Here is a 16222-nt window from a genome sequence, read left to right on the forward strand (position 1 = left end):
TATATATTTACTTGGTTCAATAGGCTAAGATGCAGATTTTATAGATAAAAGATATCAAGATATGTCCTGAGTAGATTGCAATATGAGATAGGCATGTCTCGCAATTCAAACTGCCAAGATGTTCTGAACAAGCTACTCCCATTTGTGTTATATACATATATTGGCTTGAAATCAATATCTAATTAATATTAATCAATGGTATTTTGTTCTGCAATGCTTCAACAGAATTGTCTTTATAAAATCAAGGTAACTAATAACCATATTTGTTTGTTTCCAAGTTTCATTTATCAATCAGATATGGCTTATGTCATTGGTAAAATTTTTCAACAGTACAAATTCAAACATATGCTTTGTAATTTTATTCCCAGTGAATTATTATAAGGATTGAGGAGAGGATTTTTAACATTTTCCTCAGTTTTCGTCTCTGTAAAAATGAGTATGCAGGTAAAAAAAAGTGCATCATAGTATTTTTTATAGAATATAATTCTCTTATTTTATAGAGCTTGACATAGTATATCTCTGTAACAGACTCTGTAGTTCATCGTGGGATCTGTTCAGAATTTCAGAACTACTCTTTCTTCCAGAAAAGGAACTAAAGTATGCAAGCCTTGGGTGCAGCAACAATCTGTGTGAAAGTCAAAAAGTAAAATGAAAAGATTATACAACCAAAGGTATATTAAATATGATCCATTAAAGTACAGTACAACATACTTCATGCAGCATTAAAATTTAATCTCATAAATTCTCTAGCAAGAGGCTACTACTGCAGTTTTTAACTCAGTCAAAGCTCCTGTTAATTTCAATGGGAGTTTTGCTTGAGTAAGAATTGTAGGTCAGGCCTCCATAAATTAATAAGTAGTACTGAAGTCTCTCTGAAGATTTAGGGTTTTATCCTGAAAGTGACTGAACACACTGACGATCCAGAAAAATAATTAAGCACATGCTGAAAGATAATCATTATTATTAATTATTGACGTCAATGGAACAACTCATGTGCATAAAGTTAAGCACCAAAGCATCAATGTTTTGCTGGATCATGGGCAGAGTGCTCAGCCATTATAGCCTGATCCTGCAATCCTTAAGTACACACGTATTTCCATTTGAAGTCAGTACCATATAGTTTCATATCACCTGTTCTATTGCGATCCAAAGCCTGTCTTTTTTTCTTGAGAGGTTGAAATAGTTTATAATGAGTCATCTGTTCATTACATTTGCATATACAGTATTCTGTAAACTACAAACAGGCTCATAAGAGTTATTTTGGAGGTCTTTTGTCCTTTTTTACTCTTTAGAAAACCATTAATAAGAATTCTATTTCCTGGTATTGTCTTTTAATATTATTTTTATTATTTATATAGCAACAGAAGTGGACATGGCTCTTAGGACTGTATATTTTGACATATACCTGCTTTTAGGTCTTTTGTTTCTACTAGGTTTCCTCTGTACTTCGAAGTAATTTACAATGATGATATATTTATTTTCTCCTCTTATTGAATTTACCATTTGTTGCTGTTCCCTTTGCTCAGTTGATGTCATCCAACACTCTGGGCTTGTCTACACTTACCGGGGGTTTGACGTGCAGTGATCGATGCATCAGCAGTCAATTTAGTGGGTCTAGACCCGCTAAGTCGACCGCCAATCACTCTCCTGTCGACCCCTGCACTCCACCTGAACGAGAAGAGTAAGGGCAGCCAATGGGAGAGTTTCTCCAGTCGACATCGCATAGTGTGGACCCCGAGGTAAGTAGATCTAAGTACATCGACTTTAGCTACGTTATTCACGTAGCTGAAGTTGCATAACTTAGATCAATCTTCCCCCGTAGTGTAGACAAGGCCTCTCTTAAAGGAAGTGATGGATGCCCATTCTGATTTATTTTGTTTTATTGGTAGCTGTAGCTCCTGTTTAAGATGTTCGAAACCAGAATGAACAAAGCACTAGAAAATATATTATAGGGAACTATTTATCTATCTTTGATATTTATAGGGCATCTACGATCTTGGTACCCAAGTGAACAATCCTACTCTGCTAAGGGGATTGACCTAGTAGGTCTTTTCCATCTCTAATTTCTATGAGTCTATGATACAAATGGGTGATGTTTATAACCCTAGTGCTTAGCTAAATGTATTGCATTTTTGCTTATAGATTCATAGAAATGTAGGGCTGGGAGGGACCTCAATAAGTTAGCAAGTCCAGCTCCTTGCACTGTGGCAGGATCAAGCAAACCTAGACCATCCCAACTTGTTTTTAAAAGCTTCCAGTGATGGGGACTCCACAACCCCCCTAGGAAGCCTATTCCGTAACTTAACTACCCTTATAGTTAGAAAGTTTCTCCTAATATCTAACCTAAATCTCCCCTGCTGCAGATTAAGCCCATTATTTCTTGTCCTGTCTTCAGTGAACATGGGGAACAATTGGTCTTCAGCCTCTTTATAACAGCCCTTAACATATTGGAAGACTGTTATCAGGTCGCCCTTCAGTCTTCTTTTCTCAAGACTAAACATGGTCAGTTTTTTCAACCTTTCCTCATAGGTCAGGTTTTCTAAACTTTTTATCATCTTTGTTGTTCTCCTCTGAACTCTTTCCAATTTGTCCACATCCTTCCTAAATTCTGATGCCCAGAATTGGCCAAAATACTCCAGCTGGGGCCTCACCAGTGCTGAGTAAAATGGGACAAATTACTTCCTTTGTCTTACATACAACACTCCTGTTAATACACCCCAGCATCATGTTAGCCTTTTTTGCAGCTGCATCACACTGATGACTCATATTCAGCTTGTGGTCTACTATAACCCCCAGCTCCTTTCCAGCTACCTCAGTAGTTATTTCCCATTTTGTAGCTGTGCATTTGATGTTTCCTTCCTAAGTGAAATACTTTGCACTTGTCTTTATTGAATTTCAGCTTCTTGAATTCAGACCAATTCTCCAATTTTTCAAGGTCATTTTGAATTCTAATGTTCTCCTCCAAAGTGCTAGCAACCCCTCTCAGCTTGGTGTCATCTTCAGATTTTATAAGCATACTCTTCACTCTATTATCCAAGTCATTAATGAAAATACTGAAGAGTACCAGACCCAGGATTGACCCTTGCAGGGCTCCCCTAGATATGACCTCCCAATTTGACAGCAAACCATTGATAACTACTCTTTGAGTATGGTCTTTCAGCTAATTGTGCACCCACCTTATAGTAACTTTGTCTAGACCACATTTCCCTAGTTTGCATATGAGAATGTCATGCAAAATTGGGTCAAAAGCCTTACTAAAAGCAACGTATATCACATCTACTGCTTCCCCCAACCCACAAGATCAGAAATCCTGTCAGAGAAGGAAATTAAGTTGGTTTAGCATGATTTGTTTTTGACAAATCCATGATGACTATTCCTTATAACCCTATTTTCCTCCGCGTGCTTACAAATGACTGTTTAATAATTTGCTTGTAAAACTCTTCTGATCTTGACTGTATTCCATTGTCTCAAATGAACTTTCCATCATTTGGAAGGAAGAAATCTGTTTACATTTTATCAAATTAAACCTTCTATCGCATTAACCTATTATCTCCCCAGACTATAGAGGAACATTAAAATGGATCTTTCAGAATGTAATATATTCAGTGAACTTTTGATCTTTCCATTTCTCTCTCTTTCTCCATACTTTCTTTTCTCTCGTCTCCCTCTTTTCATTTGTCCTGTTTCTATTCTCGATCTGTGAGTATCTGCGATACTTCAGTTCATATTAATCTGTTTCCCTCCTAAAACCTGTAAATGGGATTCATTCTACTGATTCAGTAGGAGTTTGATCAAGGCCAACAAGCCAAATAGATATATTTTCATAATTGTGTATATGGTGATGCAGCATCAGTTCCTGTTAGTTATGAACTAGTTCACTATCCAGCAAGATGACAGTTTGGCTTGCAAGACATTTTTTGTTGATCTTTGCCATCAGCTTTTCTCTATCATATTTTCTTATATCTCACCATATACAAATATATAGCTCTGCTGAATTGGTTAGACAGTACTTCATTAATGTATAGTTTCCTCAATCCCAATTAACACTTATATAATTCAAAACAAACATTTTATGTTCCATATTTTATAGAGTTCCAACATTGAATTATAGAAAATCATCTATATTGTTACATAAGGACTTTTTAAATATATATGTACCTACAACAGGGGAAACTGCCACAAATCCCAACTGTGTGAAATAAATATTTTTTACGTCAGGCAATTATTTTCCTTTTAGGGGCAAACTGACTTTTCTAGATCTCCTGAATTTAAAAACATTCTGCTTCCTCCCCATGGCACTAACCAATATATTTATACCCTTATAACTCTTCTAGCATAGACCACGCCTAATTCCACTGACTTCAGTGGAACTCCACTGGGATTGAATCTGTCCTTATGTCTGAGAGACAATGAAGGGCACTGTCCTGGCTGTGTATCTCGATAGATGTGCAGTGTTGTTACAGCCACCCATGCTGGTCCCAGGATATGAGAGAGAGAGAAGGTAAGTGAGGTGACATCTTATATTGGACCAACTTCAGTTGCTGAGAGAGACAAACTCTGGCACTCCAGAGAACTCTTTTCCCGACTTGAAGAAGAGCTCCAAAGCTCGCCTCTCCTCTCACCAACAGAAGTTGGCCCAATAAAAGGTATTATTACCTCACACCCACCTTGTCTCCATATTACAGAGGGAAGACCAGGCAGGGCTGCCCTGGGTAGCAAGCCAGAGTAGATTTCCTTTTCCCTTGCCCAGCTTTTCACTCAGGGCAAGGTATTACCCCAGATCCTTGCTTCCCCCACCTGCTCCATTTCCCCCCCGCCCCAACCTGCTGTCTTTCCCCTTGGCGAGCCCACTTTTCCCAGCCTCCTCCCTAGTGATGTGCTAAGATTTCCACTTCCTCTCCGCCTGTTACACAGGGCTGTTGGTGGAGCTGCTGAGAGGCAGTGCTCGCTCGCTCTCTCTCTCTCTCTCTCTCTCCATTTTCACACAGCCCCTCACCCCCTTTGCTGTCTTTCTCCATCTCTCTCTTGCTGGACTTGGCTTTATTTGGCGCTCCCGGAAGCGGCGGTGCGTGTGGCTCTGCCGGGCTGACTGACACCAGCTCCCACGGTAGGGGAGGGGAAGGGGAAGGAGGCAGCGGCCAGGGATTATCCCCGCAGCGAGGACGCGAGCAGGGGGCTCCTCCAGCCAGGTAATTCCGGAGCAGCCCGCAGCGGAGCCGGCTGTGGGGGCCCCGCAGGAGGGCTGGGGTGGGGGCAGCCTCGGGGGGGGGCGATCCGGAGCGGGGCGGTATGTGTGTGTACGCGCGCGAGGCGGAGCGGCGGCTGCAGGGGGCCGTGCAGAGGGGCCCTGCGTTGCCAAGCGGCTGCTGCCTGCAGAGGACAGGTGGGGGGGGGGGGCGATGCTGAGGGGTGGGGGTAGGGGGTTTATTGTGCCATGATCCCCAAGCAGTGCTGCCCTGGCGGGCTTCTGGGGCGGGGCTGCATAGCGGCAGAGCTGCCTGTGCCTCCTCTATCTGGGTCAGCTCTGCACACTGGTGCTGCCTCCCCCACATGCTCTGCCTGGGGCTGTGGCCTGCTGCTGGCCAGGGCCCCGGTTCGCTCTTCAACTTTCGGCTCAGCCCCTGAGAAGCCCCAACATCACTTCACCCCCCCTCCGCCCCCCATGAAGCCAGGCTGACAGCTGCACGCAGCAGTAGAGACGCGCTTACAGAGAACCAGGGCTTTTATTATTACAGCTGTACCTGCATATTCTGCTTTTCAACCTCGTCTTCAGCTGAGGAGGAGGGAAGGTGTATGACAGCCCCTGAAAGCAGCACTGCAGGATTTGGCTTGTTGAGGGTAGATAGCCATGAAGTGTGTTGGATTAGAAACCCCACCCCCGCATCACCATGTCTTTCTAAGAGATTATCGGAAACCCTCTGGTTCTTCGTTTAGATCTGATGGTGTCAAGTGATGCCCTGCTGATTCGGGCAGTGCAAGACTAAGATTGGCTAATTTTGTTCAGGAGCCAGGGCTGTTTGATGGTGGCTAGGCTAGAGCCACAGAAGCAAAATGTTAGGTGACAAGAGACATAGGTTAGTGATTAGCCTACAGGTATAGCTGCATGGAAAGCAAAGGGTTAAAGAGCAGTTTAGGATATACTAGCTATAGGGAAGACAGAGACTCCTGCTTATAGGGATGCTACAAAACCAAAGGCGGGGGAGGGAGAGAAAGAGAGCAAGAGAGAAGAATCAAGGAACTCAAAGCCTACATACACCTTGCATTTTGAAATAAATGAACATTTTAAAGGAATGTTCTCAACAGATTCATTTTGCACAATAGCAGAGTAGAACTGATCATGAGCCCACCTGAAAGACTATAAAATAAATGTGTTTTTTTTAAAATGACTGGTAATTTAGAGCCATATATTTGCAATAGACAAACACAGTTGATGGCTTATACCAAATCAGACCAAATTTCATCATAATCAGCATATTTTTTAAAATAAAGGACTTTTGAAAAAATGACTTCCAAAGTTTCATTATCTAAATGTGTTCTACTAATACAATGATAGAATATATTTAAAGAAAAACACATTGATCAACAGGCAGCTATATTAACAGTTGTTTAAAAAAGGGGGACTACTGTGTTTTTAAAAAATGCTGCAGGAGATAAAGACAAAAGTGATATTTGTTTCAGTGGGTACCATGCTTCATTGTTCTATGAAATCATTATCTGCAAACCATTCATATTTCAGGGAGTGAATGGCATTTTTAAAAGTATATTGTAGATGATGGGGGTGGTTAAAACCCCCACAAAATTGCAAGCTCTTAAATACTGTTTCTCAAAGCTGTCCTTATTGCATAAGGTATTAATACATTTAGCAAAGTGAACATTTTCACATGCTAATTTTTATGCCTCAGACATATTGAAGCAGGTTTTTCTTTTGTTTACAGCTCACAGAATAGTAAAGTTTCCTTTAGCTTTTGTTTAACACTATAAACTTTAAAACAAGGATTTTATAACAAAATTGAATGGGGGGGAGAAGCTTTTAAACAATGTAATACTATGAACAGTGCTTTTTCTATAGAGAAGCGAGGTGTGTAGAATAGTTTGACGTTTTAGATCTTTGTTGTAATAAAATGTTACAGGGTCCTTAGACAATTTCTGTGATTCATCAACCTCTTCTCCCTCAAGAAAGCGAGCACTGCTCAGATCTAGATGGTGCACATACAGAACTCCAAGTGTAATGAATAAAATCTGTTTTCTCTATTAAATGAAAAAGGCGTGCATTATTTACTATAGTAGGTCTAACACATTACATGGCTTGGTCATCCATTGTAGACAATGGCAAATACTTCAGTGAAAAAAAATGCATAGTATCCTCAGTCCTATAGCTAATGGTGAGTGATCTTGGTATACGAAGATCCTATATTAACCAAAGTGAAAACAAAGAAATATTTGTTTACCTATGTTCATATCAGACTTCCACATTCAAAACCATAACTCACCTAAATCTCCCTTGCAAGAGCAATAACTGAAAATCCTGATAGTGGCTCCAAAAGAACACTAAAATTACCACCTATACAGGACTAAATTTGATGGGAATCTGGGATTTTACCCTGAATTATCATACACTGGAGAAAGAATGTGGCCCAGTGGAGCAGGCAGGAGGACTGGAAGTCGGGGCACCCATATTTTGTGCCTGGCTCTACCACTGATTTTAGTGTGACTTGATGCAAGTCATTTAATTTTGCTCTATTTCAGTTTACAGTCTTTAAGGAATAAGGACATTTACCCACCTTAGTAAAATGCTTTGAGATCCATATAGGAAAAATGCTGACATGCAAAGTACCTTTAATGGAATGTTCTTTGTTGATTTGTGCAGACTTCATTGCTCTAAAAATCACCTGCAAAAAAAAAAAAAGATAATTTTAGTAGGTGTGTCTTAGTAAGACATTTTTATAGGTAAAAATTGGGAAAGTTCCTTTACTTCTCACATTTATTAGGCAAACAAAAGAGCAAGTTAACCCTAACTTGCGCTCAGTTTTCAGGCACGTAGATCTTATAACAAACTAAGGAAGAGACTTTGGCTGAATTATTCAATTTTTGAAAATTCTTTCCTCTTAATTCTAGATGTTTCTCTTGTATTTGGAATGCAAAAGGAAAGTTCTTTTGTATAGCTTAATTAACAGTTATAAATTCCCATGAATGGTGATCAAAGCTGTCTAGTCTATACCAAGAGTTCCCAAATCTTTTGGAAAACTGATAATAGTTTCAGACTAAGGGCCCAGTCTGACTCCTATAGATATCAGTGAGAGCTTGTTCGGGCTCTAAGTCTTTGTATGTACCTCTAGTTCATCTATACATATTAACTTACAGTGGCACTTGGGCTCCTGGAGACTTCAGTCTAATGGTTCCAACCAGTGTTAACACACATAAAGAGAGTGACTCACTCTTGTGAAGTGTTGAGCCAATGGTGGCCAGTGGTCTTCAGCATCTCAAGACTCAGCTGGCAGGAGCAGTCAAAAGTACTAATTATAAAAGCCTGATGTGCAGGTACTGCTGTGCATTGGGAATCACTTGGCCCAATGAATAAGGTTTGTGGCCTAGTTAAAAGGTAGATAAGTGGCCAACTACATAATTGGTTAAAGTATCTGATTTAGTTCCAAGGCAGTGAGTTCAAATCCTATTACAGCATAGGATTTGTAATATTTCAGTCCAGTTTTTCCATCATTGTAACTACATATTAAGGCGTTACTTTTCTGAAGCAAGACAAGCAATGATTCAACACATTCTGTACCTAACCACCAGTGGGTTTAGGGAAAAGAACAATTCAGCCATATAAAGATTTCATGTCAATCAGAGCAGCCATGTTAGAAAAGGTTAACTGTACAAATGGTCAAGTTAAACAAGACCTAATCAGGGCTAACTTGGTCATTCTGGAGTTCATAATTCCACACATTGAAACTCTGACATGGGATAAGTTGCGTACAACTCTGTCACCCTGGGATATATAGCTGTTAGTTTTCATAAACAGAGTAAGGTTGAGCTTGGTCACTATTAAGAGGGAAGATCTTCAAATAGAAACCAAGGTGCTATAAGAAATGTTGTTGGTAATTCAGTAGGTGGCACTCTTCATTCTGTGTCAGAAGCGAACACATGCCCCAGCACAGTTTTGGAGATATTGTTCTGTTAGAGCCTTTGTCTTTGGAATGAGACATGAAAAAAGGGCCTGATTACTTGTCATCAGTAAAGATCACCGCACTTTTTGCAAGAGTAATAATGGTACCCACCATGTCCTAGCCCTATTCCAGACATTCTTCCAACTGCCATTTCTTCTGTAGTTTCAACAGGACAGGGCAGTATTCTTTGCTTGTTCTAAACTCCTGTGAGTTGTTAGACCAATGCTGTATTCCATACCAGAAGTGGCTGCATTCCCATATTGAATGAAGTGCTTCCTCTGCTTATAAAGTTCAGGCTAAATGTGGTCCATGAGTGATGGATTTTATAATTATGATATGGCTGAACTGTCCTCATTTTCTGATGGTGAAATTTTATTGGATCATGGAGTATATTCATGGTAACTGTTTTCCATCCTCCTTTCTCAATCCACTAGTACCAGTTAAAAAGTCTACTCTAGCTCTCTTACAGAAATGGACCAATTCTCATTAATATAAGTCAGATTCAAATGATGTTATTCTACCTCCTTTTGCAGAAAGCCCCCTCCCCCATCCCTAAGTACTAGGATCGCAGGGGCAGGACAGAGGAGTGCTCCACAAATCCATGGCATGTTTCTCTGGTAGCATGAAAGAGGATTTGAGTGTGGTGGGAAGTGAGCTAGGAGAGTGGTCAGTTAGTATGCCACAGGCCTCACTTAGAACTTGATCTAAATCTCTTAGAAGAGAATTGGAGTCTTTCCACTGACTTTAGTGGGAGTTGAATCAGGCTTTGTGAAGCCACAGCTGATACAGCCCATGGAATGCAGTATTAATAGCAGCAGAGTAGTTACTTATTCCCTCCCTCCCTACCTCCTGAATTTGCAGGAGGATTCCTGCCCAGTCTCTCTTAAATCTTGAGCAATCTATTCAGCATTGGTGAGGCCTCATCTGGAATACTGTGTCCATTTTTGGACCCCACACTATAAGAAGGATGTGGACAAATTGGAAAGAGTCCAGCGGAGGGCAACAAAAATGATTAGGGGGCTGGAGCACAGGATTTATTAGGAGAGGCTGAGGGAACTGGGATTATTTAGTCTGCAAAACAGAAGAATGAGGGGGGATTTGATAGCTGCTTTCAACCACGTGAAAGGGGGTTCCAAAGAGGATGGAGCTAAGCTGTTCTCAGTGGTAGCAGATAACAGAACAAGGAGTAATGGTCTCAAGTTGCAGTGGGGGAGGTTTAGGTTGGATATTAGGAAAAACTTTTTCACTAGGAGGGTGGTGAAGCACTGGAATGGGTTATCTAGGGAGGTGATGGAATCTCCTTCCTTAGAGGTTTTTAAGGTCAGGCTTGACAAAGCCCTGGCTGGGATGATTTAGTTGGGGATTGGTCCTGCTTTGAGCAGGGGGTTAGACTAGAAGACCTCCTGAGGTCCCTTCCAACCCTGATATTCTAGGATTTAGAAAAGATTACCCATTGACAGCCCATTTTGCCTGAATAAAACAAAATTGAATGAGGAATGCAGGATTTGACAGAGTATGGATATTCTCGAGAGCTAGGGTATACTATAGAGAAACGATCAAGTTTGTCCTAAGTGGTAGTAACAGCAACTTAACTGTTGCCAATTCTGGAAGTTTTGCCTAGAGACTAATGTCTTCTTGCCTTCCATGTTTTTTTATTTGTTTGCCATAATTCTCTGTGGTCAAAGAAGTGAAACACTGACAACTTCTTTGCATTGGGAAGCATACCCTTTTAAATAGCACAAATGCGTTTTAAAAGCACAACTTAGATAGAACTCTAATTTAGTTAAGGATTTTACCATTCAATCTTATTGGATGTAGTAGTCATACTTCACCAACTCCAACATCTGTGGCCGCATGCAGTATATTCTCCAAGTTCAGCAGCTCATTTTGCTTGCATACAGTAATTGGACTTGTGGCATGTAATTAAGTAGCTTGCAAGCCCTATAGAATGTTTGATTACTTGAAAAGTATTATGCTAATACATGGCAAAGGGGTGCCTAAGAACACAATATATCTATTGATGGGAAAAATACTTAAAATCTTACACTTCATTGTCACAAAGAGAAGCAAGTAAAACCAGACAAAAGATAAGGCGAGAACTGGGAGAACAGTGACATAAAAGGTAGCATAAGTGATTAGGAGGATGTAGTAGGAAATGGGTTGCCTTCGTTATTTTAACTCCATCAAATTGGCAATCCTTGATTGCTACAGTAGATCATTAAATAATGAACTTTTCTTTGTCATCACCATTGATGAAGCATTAAGAATTATTCAGCTGTGGATGGGAGTGGTTTTTTGTTTTTGTTTTTTAAAACAACTGGATATTCATGTGTAATTAGAGAATGAACTGCTATTTCAAGGGATACTAAATATATATGCACATACTATATTCAAAAATGTGAATCAGTAAAATATTTCAAAGACCTCAGCACAGTGTGTGCATACACAGATTCTTGAATAATTATCCTGGCATGTGCTATTGCTTACCTGTAGTTATATGAGACTAAATTGGGATGTGATAAGAAATTTAAGATGTGTTTCTAATCTTAGTCTCTGTTTTGATGGATGGGATTTTTATTTTTTTAAATGAAAGCTCTCCCAATATAAAATACTGTCAAAATATAAAATGCCACACTGGCCTCTTGAATGTTTTTGTTTTTTTTAAACTTTAGTCTGTTGGACAAAACACAGGAAAGAGGAAAAGTGACAGAAAAACCAAACACACAGTAGATAGGCTCTGTGGTACTAGTCAATTTGCATACCAACTCTGTGAAGTCAAACAAAGGAAAAAAACTTGGGGATAAGTAGGAGAAAACAAGGAAAAGTCAGGATTTTCTCTTCTCCATAGAGGTCTCTTCTGATAAAAAGGCTTTTAAGACTTAACACTGTACCTGAAGAGTGTAGCGCACAGAAAAAACCCTTTTGGATACCATCTTGTGGCTATATATATAATATTTAAAAGACCCATTTTCATTAATAGAACATCAGTTTTCATCATCTGTATCCATCAAGACACAGGTATGAAAGTTCCTTTATACTTTGTACCATACTAGAACCAGTCAAAAGCTTCAAACACTGACAATTTTTTCCATTTCAAATTTTAACCAAAAAACCCCTCCCACACACATTTTTTGCCTATTTTTTTCCAAGGCGGTTAAGGCTAGTCAAAATGTTGGCAAAAAATCAAAATGCTATAAAAATGCAAGAGCATTGCATAATTTAAAAAAAATATATTTATAACATTTTTACAGACAGCTGTCCTCTACACTTAGGAGCACTGTTCCTAAAACAACCTGCAGCAGGGCCAAGGGCAAAATCAGTGCTTCTATATCGTGATGCCAACTTTTCCCAACCTAGCGCTAAAAATTTCCCAAATCTTCCCAAATCTGGTGAAAAATTCCCAGCAGTGCTTCTATATCCTGGGAAATTTCCCCAAATCTGGGAATTTTTGAATAAAATGTTTCAACTTGGGAAATTGGGAATTTTCATTCAAAACATTTTACTCAAAAATTCCCAGATTTGGGGAAATTTCCCAGGATATAGAAGCACTGGGCAAAATTGGAAGAAAGCTCACCAAAGGCTCAGGTTTGAGTACAAAGTCACCCTCTCTCTAGGTAGGGTTTTATTGCAGGGATTCTTGTTTAATCTAAATTGACATTAATTTGGCATGTCTCTAACTACATTCTTTCCATGGAGTTAACATAAAAACAAAGTACTAACCATACAAGGTAGCACTTCTGTTTCTCTAACATGCAAGCTTCTGGCAAACACACTCTTCCTATCTCACCGTCTTCTATGAGAGAAATCCCCATTTTGTCTCCTCCTGCCACTCATGCTTTATGGTGAAGCAAACTCACTACCCATGCTCTTTTCCTTTTCTTCCTCCTACTCCTCTTCCCTCCCACCCCTTTTCAGGTGATGAAACTAAATAGGTTCTGCTGCACTTAATTAGTCCCATTCTTCCTCTCCCCTTTCGCCACCTTAGTGTCTCTGACTGGAATTAATCCCTAAAACCATAAGCCATTGCATTGGCTGGCACAGTGGGGCCTCATTTTATGGACAACCTGAGTGTGGGGAACAGCAAAGTTTTGAGTTCCTCACCAGGAAATGCCAACACACCTGTAATAATTTAAAGGAGGTTACATGTCAATAACAGGGGAAAGTAGCTATTCTTTGCATTTCCATCTTACATTGGCTGTGTTTTATGACAATTAAACTATGATTGAATGCTTCTCCAGTTTGAGAAGAATTCCAGGAACGTGCTGGGATGTTTCTCCTCACTTAGTATATGTTGTACTGCTTTCTTAGCTAGCAGATGAAAAAAGCCTTCCTGATATAGATTGCTACATACTACTCTAAACCTGTAATAAATCTGTGGTTGGCTTTAAGATGCTACCTTTTTAGAATACTGGAGGCTTGGTTTTTGTATATTTTGTAGTTCAGTTACATCTTATCAGAGAGCAAATGCATGGGCCACTATAATTTGAAGACTATGACAGTGATTTCTCCAAGCAGTGCAAGGGATTTAGTCACACAACTTCCAAATTGCATCTCATGAGGTTGTACAGGAACAACCGAGGGCAGAATTTGCCCTGCACTATCTGTAGTGTGGTGGAGATATGTGAGAAAGAAAGGACCCAGCTTGACTTTCAGATCCCAGGCTGATTTTGAAGGGGCTGGCAGCTAGGAAAAAAACAAACCATCTTTGTAATTTTAAACTGAGTGAATATGGTAAGGAATCAAAAAGGCCCACTAAACATGGAACCCTATGACACTATTTTTACAGTTACTTTTCAGAGTAAAACTATACTTAAGAGGCTACCACCTTTCCTTTGTTCAAAACTGGAATCTTTGCTCTTCTGATTGTCATCATGTTTTTTCACTTTTTTATTTTCTTATGTCACTGTGCTACTTACCCTCATGGACTCATTACAGCTTGTTTCTACTTGAGACAAAGCAATATGTTTTTCTCCTGTCAGCCATACAGAATGATGGCAGGAGCAGGCCCATTTGTGCTGCTCTTTCTTTGTCTGCTATGTTGGAAAATATTTGAGATGAAGAGTGTCCAGAGAAATTATTCTGCAGTTTTGTTCTTTCCTAGGTTACAGACATAAGTATATTTGTAGGTAGAGGTCAGATGGGGGTAGGGGAAGGAATGGTCATTCTGTTTTAAGGTTTGCCTATAAAATATGCTCTGCCCACGTCTCCATAGGCTGTGCTAGGCTCCTTGGGCTTGGAGAAAAAATAAATGGTGACCCCCCCGTCAACACCACCCACTTGTGACACCAAATTGAGATATCACAGTAAATTGTGCAAGTCTATGATCCCCCTCTCCTTTTTTACATGCATGAAATAGTTAACAGCGTTGATATTTAAATTATCATCACTGGGCATCTGAGTTAACATCCTAGTGAGCACCTTTCAGAGATATTGTTCCAAGCTTTTTCCAGGCTCAGGTAGGCTATGTCTTTACTGTAAGAAAAAGAAAGCTGTGTTTTTTACATCAGATAGTTGTCTTAACTTAGACTGTAGATGGTCCTTATTTCAAGATGATGAGTCAGCCCAACCTCACTTTAGAGTCTTTTACAACTTGAGTTTTAGACTTTAGCACATGAGATTTGTGTAGAATGTGGAAAGAAGAGAGTCTGTAGTTTCTTTAGGGGTGTACAATACTTATTTTAAGAAAAAGTTCTTATGTTTTCACAAAATCTTGCACATTGTGGAAGCTCTCCTGGTGCCATCTATCTTATTTCATTCAGACAAAATACCCAGTATGTTAAAAAACAAACAATGTTTGGAATATTTATGACCAACTCACTCACTGAATATGCAGATTATATTTTGCAAAAAGAACAATGTACACATCTATTGTAGGCAGGTTGAGTTCCCACCCTGCACCATGCACAGTGGATCTAGTCCAAGCTTACCCACATCCAAGGATTTGCCTTTGTTGCTAATGTAAATGAGAACAAAGTATAAACCTCGACGAACGCTTTTTCCTGAAAATGTCTGTTCCTAGGGTTTTTCCCTGTAGAATCCACTGGCTTTTACTTCTAGTTTCTTGTTCTGTAGTCACGCACAAACCTTATTAAACTACTAGGGTTGAGCTAAAAGGACCCATTAGCCTGACAGCCAAGGTGAATCAGCAGAAGAGCTCTGCATCTATATGTAGAATCCTAATACCCTGTTACATCTTTTTAAAAAATTAAAAATATGTAGTAATAATAATGATAAAAACTCTCTTTGCATATTTGGCTATCTAATAATAGTACTTTAGACACTCTCCCCACAGTACGGGGACAGGTAATTAGCACAATGGTGTTTGTTCTGGTTGCTAGTGTAGCTTAATAATATGCAGTTTGTTGGAATCTAGTATTACACATGTGGTATCTCTGAGGGATTAACACTTTTCACAGTGATGTTTATTAGGAAATAACATATGCATACCCTGGATGTCATTTACTGGGATAAAATGTTCACAACCTTAAACGGAACATGTGTGCATGAAACCTGTTAAGTAAATGATGAAGGGGGGGGGTTCCATGCTTTGAAATCTAGCTGTTTATTTGATTTGTTCACATCATGTACTTTTGGAAGGGAAAGAAGACAACATTAACTGATGAGAGGTCAGATCTTAAAGAAGCAAATACAAGACTTTCTTGGTTTCTTGAATTGAAGGTGTGTAGTCATTAGTAAAAACAACCAAGACAGAATCTTACCACAGTATATACGAGGATTGGAAAGATCTAGGAAATTCAAGGAGAGAGTGTACATTCACACAACTTTTAGTCCAGACTTAACTAGCGTTCTGTATTGTATCTGTAAATAGCAGGTACAAATGATTGCAGGCACAACCTTATGCCAACAATTATTTGCAACGGTATTTCAGTCACTTGGATATCTAAGTACCTAATTTGCAGGTGCCGTCAGGCTGTGCACGTAACCAGAATTGCACTGACAGTCATTTGTACCTGTCATTTGGAAATGTAAAAATAGAGACCACTTTTGGAAACCCATCCCTTAAAATATAATTTAAATTTACTGGCGAGGAGAGAGGA

At 39.6% G+C, this 16222-nt stretch overlaps 1 protein-coding gene and 1 long non-coding RNA gene across 2 annotated transcripts in view; one reads left to right on the forward strand and one right to left on the reverse strand.

Moving 5' to 3' along the window:
- Positions 1 to 426: 426 nt before the first annotated feature.
- LOC122464535 lies at positions 427 to 12989 on the reverse strand. Its single transcript, XR_006288671.1, has 3 exons — positions 12885 to 12989; positions 7782 to 7889; positions 427 to 625 (listed from the first exon to the last, which is right to left on the reverse strand). It is a non-coding gene; the product is annotated as an uncharacterized LOC122464535 (long non-coding RNA).
- The window catches only part of CAP2 (cyclase associated actin cytoskeleton regulatory protein 2), an 86605-nt gene continuing 75253 nt past the window's right edge, over positions 4871 to 16222 (forward strand). The window contains exon 1 of the mRNA XM_007054875.4: positions 4871 to 5189. The gene's annotated coding sequence lies outside the window, so the exon portion shown is untranslated. The remainder of the gene's footprint in view (positions 5190 to 16222) is intronic.

This window comes from Chelonia mydas, chromosome 2 (assembly GCF_015237465.2).
Source record: "Chelonia mydas isolate rCheMyd1 chromosome 2, rCheMyd1.pri.v2, whole genome shotgun sequence".
NCBI lineage: Eukaryota > Metazoa > Chordata > Testudines > Cheloniidae > Chelonia > Chelonia mydas.